This window comes from Lactuca sativa, chromosome 8, assembly GCF_002870075.4.
Source record: "Lactuca sativa cultivar Salinas chromosome 8, Lsat_Salinas_v11, whole genome shotgun sequence".
In the NCBI taxonomy this organism is placed as follows: domain Eukaryota; kingdom Viridiplantae; phylum Streptophyta; class Magnoliopsida; order Asterales; family Asteraceae; genus Lactuca; species Lactuca sativa.
Window position 1 is genome coordinate 108693548 of NC_056630.2, and position 16823 is coordinate 108710370.

The following is a 16823-nucleotide window of genomic DNA, read 5'->3' on the forward strand; positions in this document are numbered from 1 at the left end:
ATATATGGGTTACCGGTCTCCCACCGATCACTACACCCCATTGCAATCTCCTTGTCGCTTCCAGCGACTTCTGAAGATACTTCGACTATATATAACTGTTCTCTCCACTCTGCCACCCATACTGAATCGATGTTCCTGGAACCAGCCTGCTTATCTCATCTGACTACTCGACTTCCAATAACTCGAGTCTTCCATGCTGAAAGAAAGGCTACCTGCCTAATTATCCTTGCAGATCACTTATACTTGGCAGATGACTAAACTGATCCTGCTGTGAGGGACTTGCCATTTCCAAATCAACCAACTATACTGTCAGCACTTGCATTCCGACACAATTACTAATACTGTCCATAACACTGAATCTATCTGAAACTCTGAACTGCCTGAAACACTGAATTGCTATATGGCTGCTTCCAAAAATATCTCGAGACCTTCCTGGTCTCCAATCATTCGTTGGTAATCTGCAACACCGAGTTCCAACTCAACTGTGGAGCCCAAGGACTCCTTACTTAGTCATTCCCACGACTTCTGAATGAAATCTTTCTCTAGAGTTTTCACTAGCCATCCTGTCACTGTGGCTCTAACCACCTCCCGATCCACCGATCAGGTCCAAACATCACATCCTGACATCATCAAATCCAAGACTACAAATGATGGCTCCCAGACTAATGGTAGCTCTTAACATACACAAACCCAAACGGTCCACTGCTACCCTGATCTCATAACCGTGGTGACGATCCAACTGATGAATCTCCGACTTTACCTTAACTAAACCATTTGGGAAATCCGAAGTCTAACCCGTGGATTCCCATATCCTCACTACTGCACCCGAACTGGTGGGTACTACTGCTTCCCCCGCGTCCAAACAACGCGCTCATGCTGACAAATAACCTGACGAATGCTATGGCTACATCCTCAGGCTTACAACTCCCTAATACTATCTGGCTGCTAGTGACTGCTACGGCTACCCCCGCAGACTTACAAGACTCTACTACTATCTGAATGCTAGTGAATGCTACGGCTACCCCCGCAGACTTACAACACTACTCCTATCTGACTGCTAGTGAATGCTATGGCTACCCCCACAGACTTACAACACTACTACTATCTGACTGCTAGTGAATGCTATGGCTACCCCTGCAGACTTACAATCACTCTACTACTATCTGACTGCTAGTGAATGCTACAGCTAACCCAACAGACTTACAACACTACTACTACTAAATGGCTGTCGCTAGAAAAATGTTGCGGCTTTCCCGCCACTCTACCATGCTCTGCGTGTTGTCTCTGCTACTGACTACTACTAACACGGAAGCATATCTTGCTAACCGTTCTCAAGATCCTCATCCCGACTTACTAGAGTCCTACAGGCGGTTCTCCAACCTGGACTCCTAACCAGCTACTAACCATCTCGATTACATGAACTAACTGTTGGGAAGTTTCTCAAACTCACAATCTTGAACTCCTCAATCCATCCATCGCTGTGCTACTATCTTTTCTTCTCAGAGGTCGTGTACTTATTCTGGGTCTGTATGCTCTTACCCTTGCATACTCGGAGGGTTCTCCCCCACTTGGATCCGGCTAACTCTTTACTACTCATTGGTCGAAAGGATTCCCCAACCTTTTTTCCATTAATAGGGCGATCTGCTGTCCGCCAACGTTTACCTCTGTTGGTGCTCCAACTAACTTTTACCAGATCCAAACCATTCTTGCTAACTAACTGAGCACCCTTCAATCCTTAACTGCACTTGTTTTAATGGCTGCATCCCGAGAGCCTGTGTTTAGGGTGAACATCTCTAACCCACTTCCTTACAGACCGCTAGCTACTCCACTAGAAGCTCTCGATTGTCACTATTGAGAGTATAACTGATCATTACCCGACTAACACCTTCCGCAAGTAGTGAGGCACTATTGAATCTTACATATACATGCTACAGTTACTATATCCGAAGTAACCTGCCCTAGAGGGGACGACCTCCAGCTATCATTCTAACATCTAAGGTATGCAAATGCCATATATCTTAACCATAGGCAGGTAATATAATACCCCAACACATATGATTATTGATATCAATGCAACAACATAACAATAATATCATGAGTAATAATTGACAGGAAGGTAAAAGATACGTACCCCCATCACTCAGTGCTGCTTGAATCCTTGTTGAAATCAACCGGAATACTTGGCTCCGAGCCGTGCGTGCCCTTTCCCGACCCTGATGTCTGATGGTGGTTCTCAATGTCCCAGGGGCAGGAGCTGGCACCTGCCCTGCTGTATACAAACTCAGACAGCCGGCCTTCTTGTGGCCCCTCTGACTGCAATGGAAACATATCGGGTCAAGTCCCTGGGCGATGGTAACAATACAGTCTCTGCTAAAATGGCCATTCCGGCCACACTTTAAACATCCAACATCGCCACCACTTCTACACCTACACGCACCCTCGTGCATCCTACCCCACTTCCTGCATCGACTGCGGCTCTGGTAGTCCCTTGATCTCGAATCCGACCCCTTGGGCCTCTTGCCTAAACCTGTGTCTACCTGAGTCTCATCCGTTTTCCTCTTCCTTTCTGACTCTCTGCCCGTCTCTCGTTCATGCATTACCTCGTCGACCCCATCCATCGTCTGAACAACCGCTATCCGATCTTGGAGGTTCGCGGTCAACCTAACAGTGACCCTCACGCCAATGTCGGGCAACTCCTCGTGAATGGCTCGCGAAACCTCCCTGACTATCCAATCATGCAGAGGTCCTTCCTGGAGACAGGGTGCCCCACTCACACCTATCCCCTGATGGTAAGAGCTAGAAATGGGAACTCCCTCCCTGATGGATCCCTGAACTCCATAAGCATTGGGCTCTAGACGAGCCCCAAACTATCCTGAAACTATCCCGGCCCTAAGGGCTTGAAGATGACTGTCCATGAGCTCCACGATGGCCTCTCTAACCGAACCAAAAATCACTGAAGTTTGATCAATGATTTTACGCATAATCTCTGCGGAAATTAAATCCCTCATCTGATCATCAAGTTGCCCGGCTCTAGAACCTGAGCCAGATCCCTCCCCAGCGCCTGAACTGTCGACTGATATCTATCGCAACGTCACCATAGTGACAACATAACACATTACTGATCAATACACACCACTGCTGAGGGACTTCTCACACCCTCTACTAGTTCCCTGGTTTTGCCTCGTCCCCTGTTGAATTGAGTACGGATCCTATGCTTTTAGTAGTACGGGCCCATACTACCTTCCACATCTATCCGTACTTTCCTCAAGAGTTACCTCAACTCCACCAAGTCCCTTTTCTCTACTGCTAATCTTCGCTATTCTTATCCTAGGCTTGCCCTAGGGAACCTCTGAATCCACCCAAACAGTCCTCAGCTGCTGAAGGCCTCCTTGTAATGCCAATTAGCCACCACCTGAATACCATCACATGTGACAAGGCTCAGATAATCCTTCGAGTAAAAGACTTGTCCCTAAAATGGTTAGACTCAGACGAGAGCTGCGCAATAGGGCCAAATCCAGCACTCTGAGATTATTCAACCCTGATAACATGTGATGTGACGTATTCACCTAATGGCTAACTTCCATCACTTAGAGTCCCTCTAAGCACAGAGCAAGCAGCATTCGGATAAAGGAAACATACTCATGAAGACTATTCTCATAATCAAGAAGTTGTACTAGCATACAATGTTAAACTCATACTATCAGGCATAACCTAAACAGGCCATCCTACTGTGGTCTACTCACTACTAGCATGCAATTATGATAAGGCTGAAACACATAAGCAGGCACATAAGGCATCCTCCTAGATCCTTAGTCCTTTACTACCATGTTGTTCTACTGAAACTGAAACTGAACTGAAACTGGAACTAAAACTGAAACTGAAACTGATAATCATAAACTTGTATGGGTAATTTGGGAGTACTTACTTGATCTCGACTGATTCCATGTACCACACCCTTTTTCTATTTTCAAGTTATTTTCTTTCTAAATATTCTTTTTGCTTTTTCTAAAACTCTTTTCTTTTCTCAAACTCCTTTTTACCAAAAATTCCTTTTGAAAATGTTTTTCTTTTGAAAACCTTTTACCGTTTCCTTAGTTTGAGCCCAGACACACTCTCAAGTATGTCTGAATCCCTCAAACCAAGGCTCTGATACCAACTTGTAACGACCCAATAATCACGACTAAGAATTTCTTTAAAAACATTACTAAAACCATATTTATAAAAACTGTATCATAAGTCATAACATAATTTTCGAGTATCAATTCAAAACATAATCTCATTATCAGAGTAAAGCATTCCCAGGCTGACTGACTATGGTGTGTGCACTGCAACCTCTCCGAGTTCCTCTTTTTAAAACTGAGTACCTGAAACCAAAAACTGAAAACCGTAAGCACGAAGCTTAGTGAGCTCCCCCAAACTACCACATACCATACAATAACATATATAGCATGTATTGGGCCTTGCCCACTGCATCGGACCGAGGTCTGGACTAACTGGGGCCTTGCCCCCTACATCGGACCGAAGTCCGAAAACTGACTGGGACCTTGTCCCTTGCATCGGACCGAAGTTCGGAAACTGACTGGGACCTTGTCCCCTGCATCGGACCGATGTCCGGACTAACTGGTGCCTTGCCCCCTACATCGGACCGAAGTCCAGAAACTGACTAGGACCTTGTCCCCTGCATCAGACCGAAGTCCGGACTAACTGCATCGGACCGAAGTCCGGAACTAACTCAACATAGCATAGCATAAACATATCAACTACCATGAACACATATACTGCATACTGCATCGGGCCGTAGCCCGGAGCACATAGCACATAAATCCTGTCTGAACCACGAAGGCATCAAACATACTAACTACTGCATCGGACCGATGTCTGGAAACTACTGCTAACTAAATGGGTCGGCATTGTGGTCTTAGACCTGTTCCTATTGGAAGGAAACTCACATCGAAATGCTGACCGTTGAAAACTCGAGTGAAAGATCCTCGACTGCTGTCCCGGCTGCTCTCCGGCTATCATGACAAGTCAAACACTAAATCAAAAGGGGAATCTTTTGATGGGTAAAATGACTATTTTACCCCTACTATGGTGTGGGTCATAACCAAGGCCCAAAACCTTTAATTCTTCTAAGTCCATCAATGGCCCATTAATGGCCCACTAATGGCCCAATTATACTAAATTGGGCCTACCTCACATATGGCCTTTCCTGAGCCCAAACTGCCCTTGGTCCATAATCTGACTTCTGCTTGCCCACTAAGGCCCAAGGACCTATAGTCCCAATTGCTCAAAACCCAACTCTGCTGAGTACGTTGGGCGTACTTCATTGTACGCTAAGCATACTAGCCCGCTAGCGAGTACGTGGGGCGTACCTTCACTTACGCTCGGCGTAACCATCCTGTTAAGGCACTTTTCCATTAAGTGCTTAATACCCCAATCCAGAGGCTACTAATTCAGATCCACGTCCTTACTGATGTCTTAGTCCATAAAGTTACTAACTTGGTGCCTTGCAATCCACCAAATACACTCAAACTCAAAAAGGTGACCATACACCTCTAAAACCAAGGCTAGATCTCATGCATGAGCTTATTGGGACCATAATGATCGGAACTTTATTGCTTATGGGACTCATATGACTCTAAGGGAGGCAACCCTGGTCTTAGAAACGAGCTTAAGTCATAAAGTCCCACTCTTGGGACCGAAAAGGTCCATAAACTTGTACTAAGGAGATCTAAGAGGTTAATCATCAAGCTCAAGACTTTTTACCTTGCAGAGGTCCGAAATGAAGCACTTATCGCAGATCTACAAGCTGTAGCTTCAAAGGTTCCTCCTTGCCAACCTTCTTCTCTTCGCTTCCAAGCTTTAATCCACCAAAATGGGTTCTCCAAGGTCAAGATCTCATAAAATGAAGGTAGGGACGTTCTAGGGTTTCTTCTGAGGTTGGGGAGGCTGATATGGGGGCTAGGGTTGGAACCATAATGTCCTTTATATAGTGCCTAACCCAAAATTTGGGTTTTGAGACTCTGAGCGTACGTTGGGCATACTTCTCGTACGCTGGGCGTACACCTTGAACACCCACGACCAACTTGCCCCATTACGCTGGGCGTAACCCAGCTTACGTTGGGCGTACCCATGCGCGCCCGAACATGCATGCATGGTCTTCCATGCAAACTTTTCTCTACAAGGGCCATTCTTGCCAAATCTTCAAAGTGTCATAACTCCGTCATTCTGGATCCGATTCTGATGAACTTTATATCCACGGAAAGGTGGCGAGAAATCCTACGCTTCTAGCAACACACTCCGACCCGAAAACTTTTCGAATAATACCTTTAAATTTAATAAAGCAATAAAAAGCCCCTGGCCTTGGCCTCTGAAATTCCATAAATGAATATTTTAGAACTGGGCGTTACACTAACTCAACTCTGTCGCAATCTCCACCCTCGAATTTGAAAAATAAGCCAGAAACCCGACATAATGTTGCTGAAAAAGCCTCTTAGCCCTCGCAGCTGAATAGAGAGGTGGCCCATGCGAGTCTCTCTCACCATGAATGACTAGTTCTCCCCCACATGGGGTCCAAACCCTCACTAACTACCGCTCGTAATCAATCACGGCCCCATTAGGCCCCATCCACTCCATTCCAACGCTCATATTCAATCATTTCAAGGGGATCGGTACCAAGTCGATAGGAAATGTCTTGTCGAACATGTTTAGCATACTCCTCCGAAATACCTTTGCAACACTCAATGCTCATAGTGTGGTCAACCGCAATCTCAACCTCAAGAAGGGAATCCAAAGTCCCCGAAGCATCTCGAAACTTCTTGCTAAGTACAAGAGATACGAATGATCAGGTAGCCCGTAAATAAAAAAGAATAAGAGTCGTCAATCCATTAACCAAAAAGATGCCTATAAAAGATCATAACAACCTAATCATAACAATAAAATAAATAAAATAGGAATAGGTCACGTACCAGTCATGATGTCCGGCTCTGCTCAGGCCTCTTCTATGGTCAGCTGAAATGCTCTACCCTTCACCGCAAGAGCCTCCGCCTTAACCTGACGGCTATCCGTGATCCTCAATCTAGCGGGCGCAAGTGCCACCACTACTCCTCCAGACAACCTCAGACAATCAGCCTTTTTATGGCTGATCTGGTTGTAGTGAAAAGAAATCAAATGCTTCTTAGGGCACTCCCTGTGCATGTGGCCTGACTGGTCACAACCATAACATACCAAGCATGTTATTCGACAGCTTCCAGCGTGCCGCTTGCCGCAATTTGCATAATGGCCCCGGCCCTACTGGCCTCTGCTGGGAGGATCGAAGGTCTTAGGCTTTTTAGCCTAACCTACTGCCGTCTGAACCTGCTTTGCCTTCCGCTTTGTCCGGAGCTTCAACTCAATTTCCCATTCCCGGGCCTTCTCAACTATATCATTCAGGGTTTTGCACCCTAAAAAGCTCACAAACGCACGAATATCATCCCTCAGCATGGCATGATATTTCGTCTTCTTTATCTCCTCGTCTATAGTTTACCGTAGTACCAACAATGCTCTCTCTCTCTCTCTCTGAACCTAGTGGTGATCTCTAGCATAGTCTCCGTGGTCTGGTGAAGATCCTGGAACTCCCTCACCAACCACTGCACCTCAATGGTTGGTGCAAACTCCCGATCAAACCTCCGCATAAACTCCTCCCATCTCATCTCAACGACACCCACACCTGTTGATCCTACCTTGCGACACTTCAACCATGGCATATCTGACTTCTCCTTATGACACATTAACCAAAAAGTACTCTCAAGTTAATATAGATTATTTATTTTGAAAACCATTTATTATTAAAATAAAAAATATTAGTAAATTCTAAATTATATATATATATATATATATATATATATATATATATATATATATATATATATATATATATATATATATAATTTGAATACATATATCATGAAGATTAAATAAAAAATAATAATAATGGAGATACAGTTATAAGTTGGTCGGTGTGATCATCATGCCACCTCTCCACCATCTTAGCATCATCTTCATCAACTGATAGTCGTAACACACCATAGCGCTGAGAATGTAGTCATCATACAAAGAAAGAAAAAGAAAGAATGTGGAAGGACGAAGGTATATAGAAGAAAAAAGAAAGAAAAAAAGTTTGGTTCGGCGTGAAGGGGACCACCATTCACCACACCGTACAGGCATCATGTTCTATGAAGGCGGTGCGCACGTTGTAACGGGTGGTCCGTGTGTGCATCTTATATTTCGGCTTAGGAGTAGGACTTTTAATTATTTGGTTAAAACTGAAGTGTCTAATTGGACAAATTGGATTGGACTATTTGGTTCGGATATTCGGATTTTTTGATTTGCTTTCAACAAATCCGAATTACTATTTTGGATTTCGGATTGGTTTTGGTTTATAAAATATGAACCGAATAATCCAAAAAAACCGAATAACAATTTCTTATTTATTTATTTGTAATATAACTATAACTATTTATTAATTTTATAATTTATTTTTTGAAATAAGTACAAAAAGTTTCATCTAATAAAAAACATTAATATGCATTTTTCTCTTAAAAGTTCTTTATTTATTAAATATTAAACTATAATATACATTCTTAGTAGTTTATAAATTTTAAATCACAATTAAATATTTTATTGCTTCTTCTATAAAAATTGGATAATATCATAATTATATGGCATTTTAAAATGTTTTAGTTTTTGAATATAGAATTATAAAAACCGATCCAACTGAATTGTAATTGGATCGGATCGGATCGAATTTGAATTTAGTTTGGATTATTCGGGTCAATATTTTGAAAAACGAAATCAATTTTGATTCACTTAATTGGATCAGATCGAACCAATCTATCCAAATGAGCACTCCTACTTACGGGTCAACATAATACTGAATTGGTTTACGTGAAATAAACTAAACTAATGGAATTACAAAATATGTGAACTTGTTCATGCAACTAATAAGAAATATCATATTAAATTATGACGTTATCAATTAGTTTAAAGTTTTATTAATTGTATTATGAATTATGACATTAAAATATTTTAGTGAGTATTGTAGATCCTAATAAGGGCCTATTTGATTTGAACTTACCGGGTCCAATCAGTGCTGACTGCTGACCCGGTTAGCAGTCAGCTGTTTGTTATTGACATATTAGAGCTGATTCGGTCAGCCCAATCCTTCCAATTTTGACTGACTCGGTCATTAGAAAAATACCTCCTGTCTGGGAAATAAGAGACACGTTTTTTGCCCTTGCCCTTTATCCCTTTATTGCCTTCAGCCTCCTTCGTATCCGATCCCATCGACTGCTGTTGTTGCGCCATCGACTGCTTCCTGCTGCCTGCTGCGCCATCTTCTCCGGTGAAGACATAGCCGGCGACAACCACACAACGCCACAGCGCCACTGACAGGTATGTTCCTACGAATTTTTTTTTTGCTTTTCTTTTCCTGAAATTAGAAAAACCCTTCATGTTTGTTGTGAAATTACTGATTTCATTCTGAAATCAGAGTTTGAAATCACTTCTTTCATTGTTTTTGGATTCAATTAGATTGAAGAGTTAGCATAAAATCAATTTGTTATGTGTTTTTGTTTATGAAATCTGATTTCATAATGTGTTTTTGACATAAAATCAGATTGTTATATGATGTTGACATAAAATCATATTGTTATATGCTGTTGAAAATATGATGAACTCACATTTATGTGTTTTGTGCATAAAATCAATTTGTTATGTGTTTTTGTTTATGAAATTTGATTTCATAATGTGTTTTTGACATAAAATAAGATATTTATATGTTGTTGACATGAAATCAGATTGTTATATGCTATTGAAAATATGATGAACTCACATTTATGTGTTTTTGTTTATAAAAGATTGTTAAAGATTGTTGTATGCTTATAAAATCAATTCATAATGTGTTTTGGTTATTAAAAGATTGTTATATGCTGTTAAAAATGTGATGAAATAACATTTATGCTTGATTTATTTGTAAATTTGTGTTATGTGGATGTAACGCCTGTGTTTCCGGGCTTGCCATTTTTAGCAATGTAATGGTCTAGGTTAACCTTTGTAACCTGTTTTGAAATAATAAGATTGTATTATTTGAGTATTGTGTGTTTTGTGCTTAATTGCTTAATTATGTGGTTTGATTAATTAAGAATAAAAATAAGCGTCAAAATTTAAGTGTAAAATAAACTTAATATCTTTGATCTATGTTGTAGTAGTTGAAACAAGGTTTCCAAATATATATAGAACGCCCAAATCTGACTTCGTATGAGGAAGTTATGATTTATCGAAGTTCCGGCTTAGCGGTATGCAGCCTGAAATACTCGATTTGAGATCGAGCGGTTTTTAGCCGAAGCAATCTAAATGAGAATCGAAGATCTCATTGTTGTTATCGAAGCGATAAAAAGTTAGGCGAGAACGGACGTCAAACGAAGAAGTTATGAATTTATAACGAAAGTTTTTGTCCCGAATTATTAAAAATAATTAATAAAAATAAATTCAAAATTAGCCGACGGAGTCTAAACGAAAGTCGTAGAGCGTGGTCTTACCTTTCCGTGGATATAAAGAAGGTCGAAAACGGAGTTCGTATGAAGAAGTTATGAATTTCCGAAGTTTATTAATCATTTTGTATTTATATTTAAATCAAAATTCGGAAGCATTATCCGAAGCGAGTTATCGATCTGATCCGAGGTACGCGCCGCGTACTCCGAGGGTGTCGACATCGCAGCAAGTGGCTTCGGATGATGCATGCGCTTACGAACTTGAAGCAGTACGCGCTGCGTACTGCTGTACGCCCCGCGTAATTGAGGCTTCCAGCCTCCTATAAATAGGATGCGAGGGTTCTGGGTTCTTTTGCCAATTTCCTCTCATTTTCGTGTCGAAGCTCTGCGCAAAAACCCCCGAAGCCATCCCGAAGTCCCGGTATCATACTCTAGCCCCGAGACAAGTCCCGAGATCCCGAAGATCCCGAGAAGTGCGGTTTCCGAGTCGAAGCTCTGCCCGCAAGAAGTTCGATTTTCGAGGAGATCTTCCAGATCTGCTGAGGATTACTACTTCCATAAGTCGTAGTGATGTCGGATCATCTTCTGATCAAGTGTGTGTGTAGTTATTTTCTTCCAAATACAATAATATGAAGTATTTTATGTAAAATACGTGCTACGTGAATATATTTGGTTGTGTTATGTGTGAATGTGTATTCACTCTCTTCTATCGTATAGATCTGATTATTTCTCTATGAGATATGTGTTATGTGTGTGTGTGCCTCATCTGTTATGTGATATATGTGTTGATTAAAGCATGCTATACAGGTTTTTAAACTATGTATACAAATGTATATTTTTATCTACTAATATGTTGGGTAGAACATGGGTAGATAGTTGGTGTAATAAACAGATGAGAGGCCTCGTTGTTGTTTGATTTAGTCATCTAGCGGAGTTTAAATGACGACCACATACTTTTCTAGATAGTCTTGTGGAAACATTAGCAGGTTCGCCACCTGTAGGTGTTAATGAACTTGGGTGTTCATTCGATGTACTCCATCCCCCTCATGGTTGCCTTATTTGACTTATATTGCTGAGGTACCCCCGAAGCATGTGATGTCGCCCCGATGAAATATTCTTAGACTAGGTCCCTTATGTTAGTTGTTTTAGGGACATTAAAGTGAGAATAACGGGAATGGGTAATTGGGTTATTGTTGGTTGGTGAAAATTAAATATGATATTTATTGTGGGTTGAAAACCCTATATGCTCACCAGGCCCCCAAGCCTGACCCTCTCAGTTTTAAATTGTATTACAGGAAGTGGCGGAAGGGCATGAGATGGATGAACCATCAAGTTATTTTGTTTACAAGTCTGCATATGTTTATATTTGTTATACGACTTGTAATGTATTCGTTTATGCTTATTGGTCTGTATCGGAACATGACACCCCGAGTTTTGATTATAATGAAAATACATTTCTTTTATGAAATGCTTTGGTAAACATGGTTTTATCATGCTTTGTTTTTGGGAACAAATTCCGCAACTCTTTCAAATCAAAAGGATTTACTCTGAAAATATTTAAAAGCATAAATGAAAATCGGTCTTATCTGGCCGAGATTTTGGGGATGTCACAGTTGGTATCAGAGCATTAGTTTAAGCGAACTAGGAATTTGTAAGATTTCTAGACTTAAACTTAGAATGCTAAGTGAAATTTTGAGATGTGTGTCTGTTGTGATTTAGACACAAGAACTAGTTTATTTTAGGAAAGTTGCCTAAAATGCTTTATGTGCCAAATGTTATATGTTGCCATATATGATATTATTTGTTCGGATCTATGGTCTGTTGCCGAACGGATCTAGAAACCTTATGTGTGTAGGATTCTAAGCGTACGTCTACGATATTAGAACTAGCATGTAAACGTTTCGGAGTGATAAGGATGATTTGATTATCTATCATGATTGAGGATCTAATTTCACCTTATTCGGTGTGTAGATCAAAATGGTGAGAACAAGAAGTGGAGTTGGAAATGCTGACGAAAACAGGAATCAACCACCAGTGATTGAGCCAATACCTGTCGTAGCAGCAGCACCTGAGCCAATAACCATGGATGGTGTGCAATTGATGATTCAGACGATGTTGGATCGTCAGATGGATGAAACTAGACGGTTGCTTCAACAGAATCGTGAAGAACTGTCGATTCATGTGGAAGAGCCTGAATTAAATGAAGGCCACTCGGAAGGTGGAAACTTCAGTGGATCTGTTGGTCTAGCCAACCCACCGATAGTTAGGTAAGATGACCGTGAAGAAAGGAATGATGGAATGGGATGCAAGTACAAGGACTTTTTGACTTGCAAACCATCGACCTTTAATGGAAAGGAGGATCCGATTGGGGTTATGGATTGGATCTCCGAAATGGAGCTACCTTCATGACGTGTGGCTGCAGAGGTAAGTTGCAAACTATCTATGCCATGCGTCAATTCTGAGGTGGAGCCGTTCATTGGTGGAACACTCTAGGGAAGACCTTAAGCCCTAATGAGCCACTGCAATTGTCATGGGCAGAGTTCTTGGTGCAGTTCAAGCGCAAGTTCTGCTCGGCTCAAAATCTGTTGGAGTTGGAGAATAAGTTTTTGACATTGACAAAGGGTAGCATGTCAGTGGATGAGTACACCAATAACTTCACCGATAAGATGGAGTTTGCCTTGCGTATCGTTCCCGACGAGCTGACGAAGGTGGACCGGTATGAAAAGGGACTTCCATGGGAGTATGAGGTGCCAGTACGTCAGGCACTTACTCTAGAGGCAGCTATCTGGGCTGCCAAGTCTGTTGAGAACATGATAAAGGGAAGAACCACCGTCAAGGTTGAGGTTGGTGAGAAAAGAAAGTTTGAAGGAACATCTGGTTCCGGTAAGAAAGGAAAATTTTCGAAATCCGATTCGAAAAAGTTTGGGGGAAAAGGAGGCGAGGCGAAGTGGTGTGATAAGTGTAAGAAAAAGCACTTTGGGAAATGTAGCGAGTATGTGACCTGCTACAAGTGTGGAAAGGTTGGACATTTTGCCAATGAATGTCTGAACAACAAAAGGATGTGTTTTGGGTGTAATGAAGAGGGGCACATTTTGAAGGACTGTCCGAAGAAGAAGGAGGCAGCAACATTCCACCAAAGCCGAAGGCGAGAGCCTTCCAGATGAAACTTGAGGCTGCGAAGGACGAAGCTGATGTCGCTTCAGGTACCTTTCTCGTAAACGAATTACCTGCTCATATATTGTTTGATTCTGGAGCCAACTACTCCTTTATTTCGCATGAGTTTGGTAGAAAGCTAGCTTTGCCTATTGATAGACTAGATCATGCTTTATTAGTCGAACTAGCTAGTGGCAAGTTTGTACCTGTTAGCCATCGTATGAAAAACATCTTGATCGACCTTAATGGGAATAAGTTTCACGAGGCGTTATTGCCTATCGAACTAAATGGTTTCGACATCGTGTTGGGAATGGATTGGCTTAGCACCAATGATGCCAAAATTTTATGCAAGAAAAAGTTAGTTAAAGTAAACTCGCCTGGAAAAGATTCGTTTGTGGTGTATGGGGACAAACGACGAGTGAATTCTGGGATCATTTCTCTAATGAAAGCCAGAAAGTGTTTTACCAAGGGATGTACATCATATTTAGCATTTGTCATTGATGCTAAGAAAGAAAAGAAGGTGATGTAGAGCATTCTAGTGGTGTGTGATTATCCGGAAGTATTTCCCGAAGATCATCCTGGATTACCACCTGATAGACAAGTGGAGTTCAGAATAGACTTGTTACCAGGAACCACGCCAATAGCAAAAGCACCTTATCGATTAGCACCGACGAAGATGAAGGAGCTGATGATGCAACTTCAGGAGTTGTTGGATAAAGGTTTCATTAGACCTAGTTCATCGCCCTGGGGAGCTCCGGTGTTATTTGTGAAGAAGAAAGATGGAAGTATGAGAATGTGCATCGATTACAGAGAGCTGAACAAGGCAACAATAAAGAATAGATATCCGTTGCCGAGGATTGATGACCTATTTGATCAATTGCAAGGTTCGAGCTATTTCTCGAAGATCGATCTTAGGTCAGGATATCATCAGCTGAAAGTAAGAGAGCAAGATATCGAGAAGACTGCATTCAGAACTAGATATGGACACTACGAGCTCTTGGTTATGTCGTTTGGACTAACCAATGCTCTGGCAGCGTTCATGGATTTGATGAATAGGGTTTGTAATCCTTTCCTTGATAAATTCGTGATAGTGTTCATAGACGACATTCTGATTTACTCGAAAAGCCAGGAGGAGCATGGCAGACACTTGCGAGAAGTGTTAGAAGTTTTGAAGAAGGAGAAGCTTTATGCAAAGTTCTCCAAATGTGATTTTTGGATTCGTGAAGTCCAATTCTTGGGTCACGTGGTCAACCAAGAAGGGATAATGGTTGATCCAGTGAAGATCGAGGCTGTGATGAAGTGGGAACAACCGAAAAGTCCCACAGAGATTCGAAGCTTTTTAGGATTAGCCGGATATTACCGCAGGTTTATCCAAGGCTTTTCTTCGATTTCTACTCCATTAACAGCTTTGACCCACAAAGGAGCTACTTATGCTTGGAGTGATAAGCATAAAGAAGCATTCGAGAAGTTAAAGAAGAAGCTATGCGAGGCACCGATACTTTCTCTACTCGATGGAGTTGAATACTTCGCTGTTTATAGCGATGCGTCTGATGTTGGATTGGGTTGTGTTTTGACCCAAAGTGAAAAGGTGATAGCATATGCGTCTCGACAGCTGAAAGAGCATGAAAATAATTACCCGACTCATGATTTGGAGTTGGCAGCGGTAGTTTTCGCTCTGAAAATATGGAGGCATTACCTCTATGGCACGAAGTGCAAACTTTTTACGGATCATAAGAGTCTCCAATATCTCTTTAATCAGAAAGAATTGAATATGAGGCAACGACGCTGGCTAGAATTACTTAAAGACTACGACTGCGAGATACTTTACCACCCCGGTAAAGCTAATGTTGTTGCTGATGCTCTCAGTCGGAAGGTCAATCTTGAAAGGAAGAGGCCAAGAGCGTTGAGAATTGAAGTTGTCTCGACTATTGTAGAAAGTATAAAGAAAGCTCAGGAGGAAGCTTTTGAGAAAAATAACCGAAAGGAGGAACGTTTGGGTAAAACGTTGGTGTTTGGTACTAACGATCATGGACTGAAGGTATTCCAAGATCGTATTTGGGTACCTAAGTCAGGAGGAATTAGGGATCTTCTGATGGAAGAAGCTCACAAAACCATGTACTCAATTCATCCTGGTAGCACTAAAATGTATAGGGACCTGAAACCCTACTACTGGTGGCCGACGATGAAGCTTGATGTTGCAAAGTATGTGGCCGAGTGTGTGACTTGTGCGAGAGTCAAGACACAACATCAGAAACCTTATGGGAGTTTAGAACCATTGCCTGTGCCTATGGGTAAGTGGGAAGACATTGTTATGGATTTTGTCACTAAACTGCCCAGAACAAAGAATGGTCACGACATGATTTGGGTGGTCGTTGATCGATTCACTAAGAGTGCACATTTCATAGCAGCCAAGGAGAAATGATATATGGAATAACTTGCGAATTCTTACGTGAAGGAAATTGTGAGGCTTCACGGTGTTCCGTTAACGAATGTATCGGATCGTGATAGCCGTTTCACCTCAAGGTTTTGGAAAAGTCTACAAGAGGAAATGGGTACCAAGTTATGTTTAAGCACAGCTTACCATCCGCAGACTGATGGTCAGAGTGAAAGAGCAATACAAACACTTGAAGATATGCTGAGAGCATGTACCTTGGAATTCCTAGGTAATTGGGATGAACATTTACCTTTGGTAGAATTTTCCTATAAAAATAGTTTTCACTCGAGCATTAAGATGACACCTTATCAAGCTTTGTATGGACAGAAGTGTCGTACGCCGTCTTGTTGGCTTGAGGCTGGGGAAAAAGCAGTTTATGGGACCGGAGATGGTTCATCAAACTGCTGAAAAGTTGAAAATAATTAGGGACAGAATGTTAGCAGCTCAGGATCATCAAAAGAGCTATGCTGACAAGAAGCGAAGACCGATGACTTTTGAGGTTGGAGATTCGGTTTTGCTTAAAGTCTCGCCGTGGAAGGGTCTTATAAGATTTGGTAAAAGGGGAAAGTTGAGTCCAAGGTTTATTGGACCGTTTAAAGTCCTTCAGAGGATTGGGAACCAAGCTTACAAGCTCGAATTACCTGAGGAACTGAATGGAATTCACAACACTTTTCATGTGTGTTATTTGAGGAAGTTCACGGGAGAAG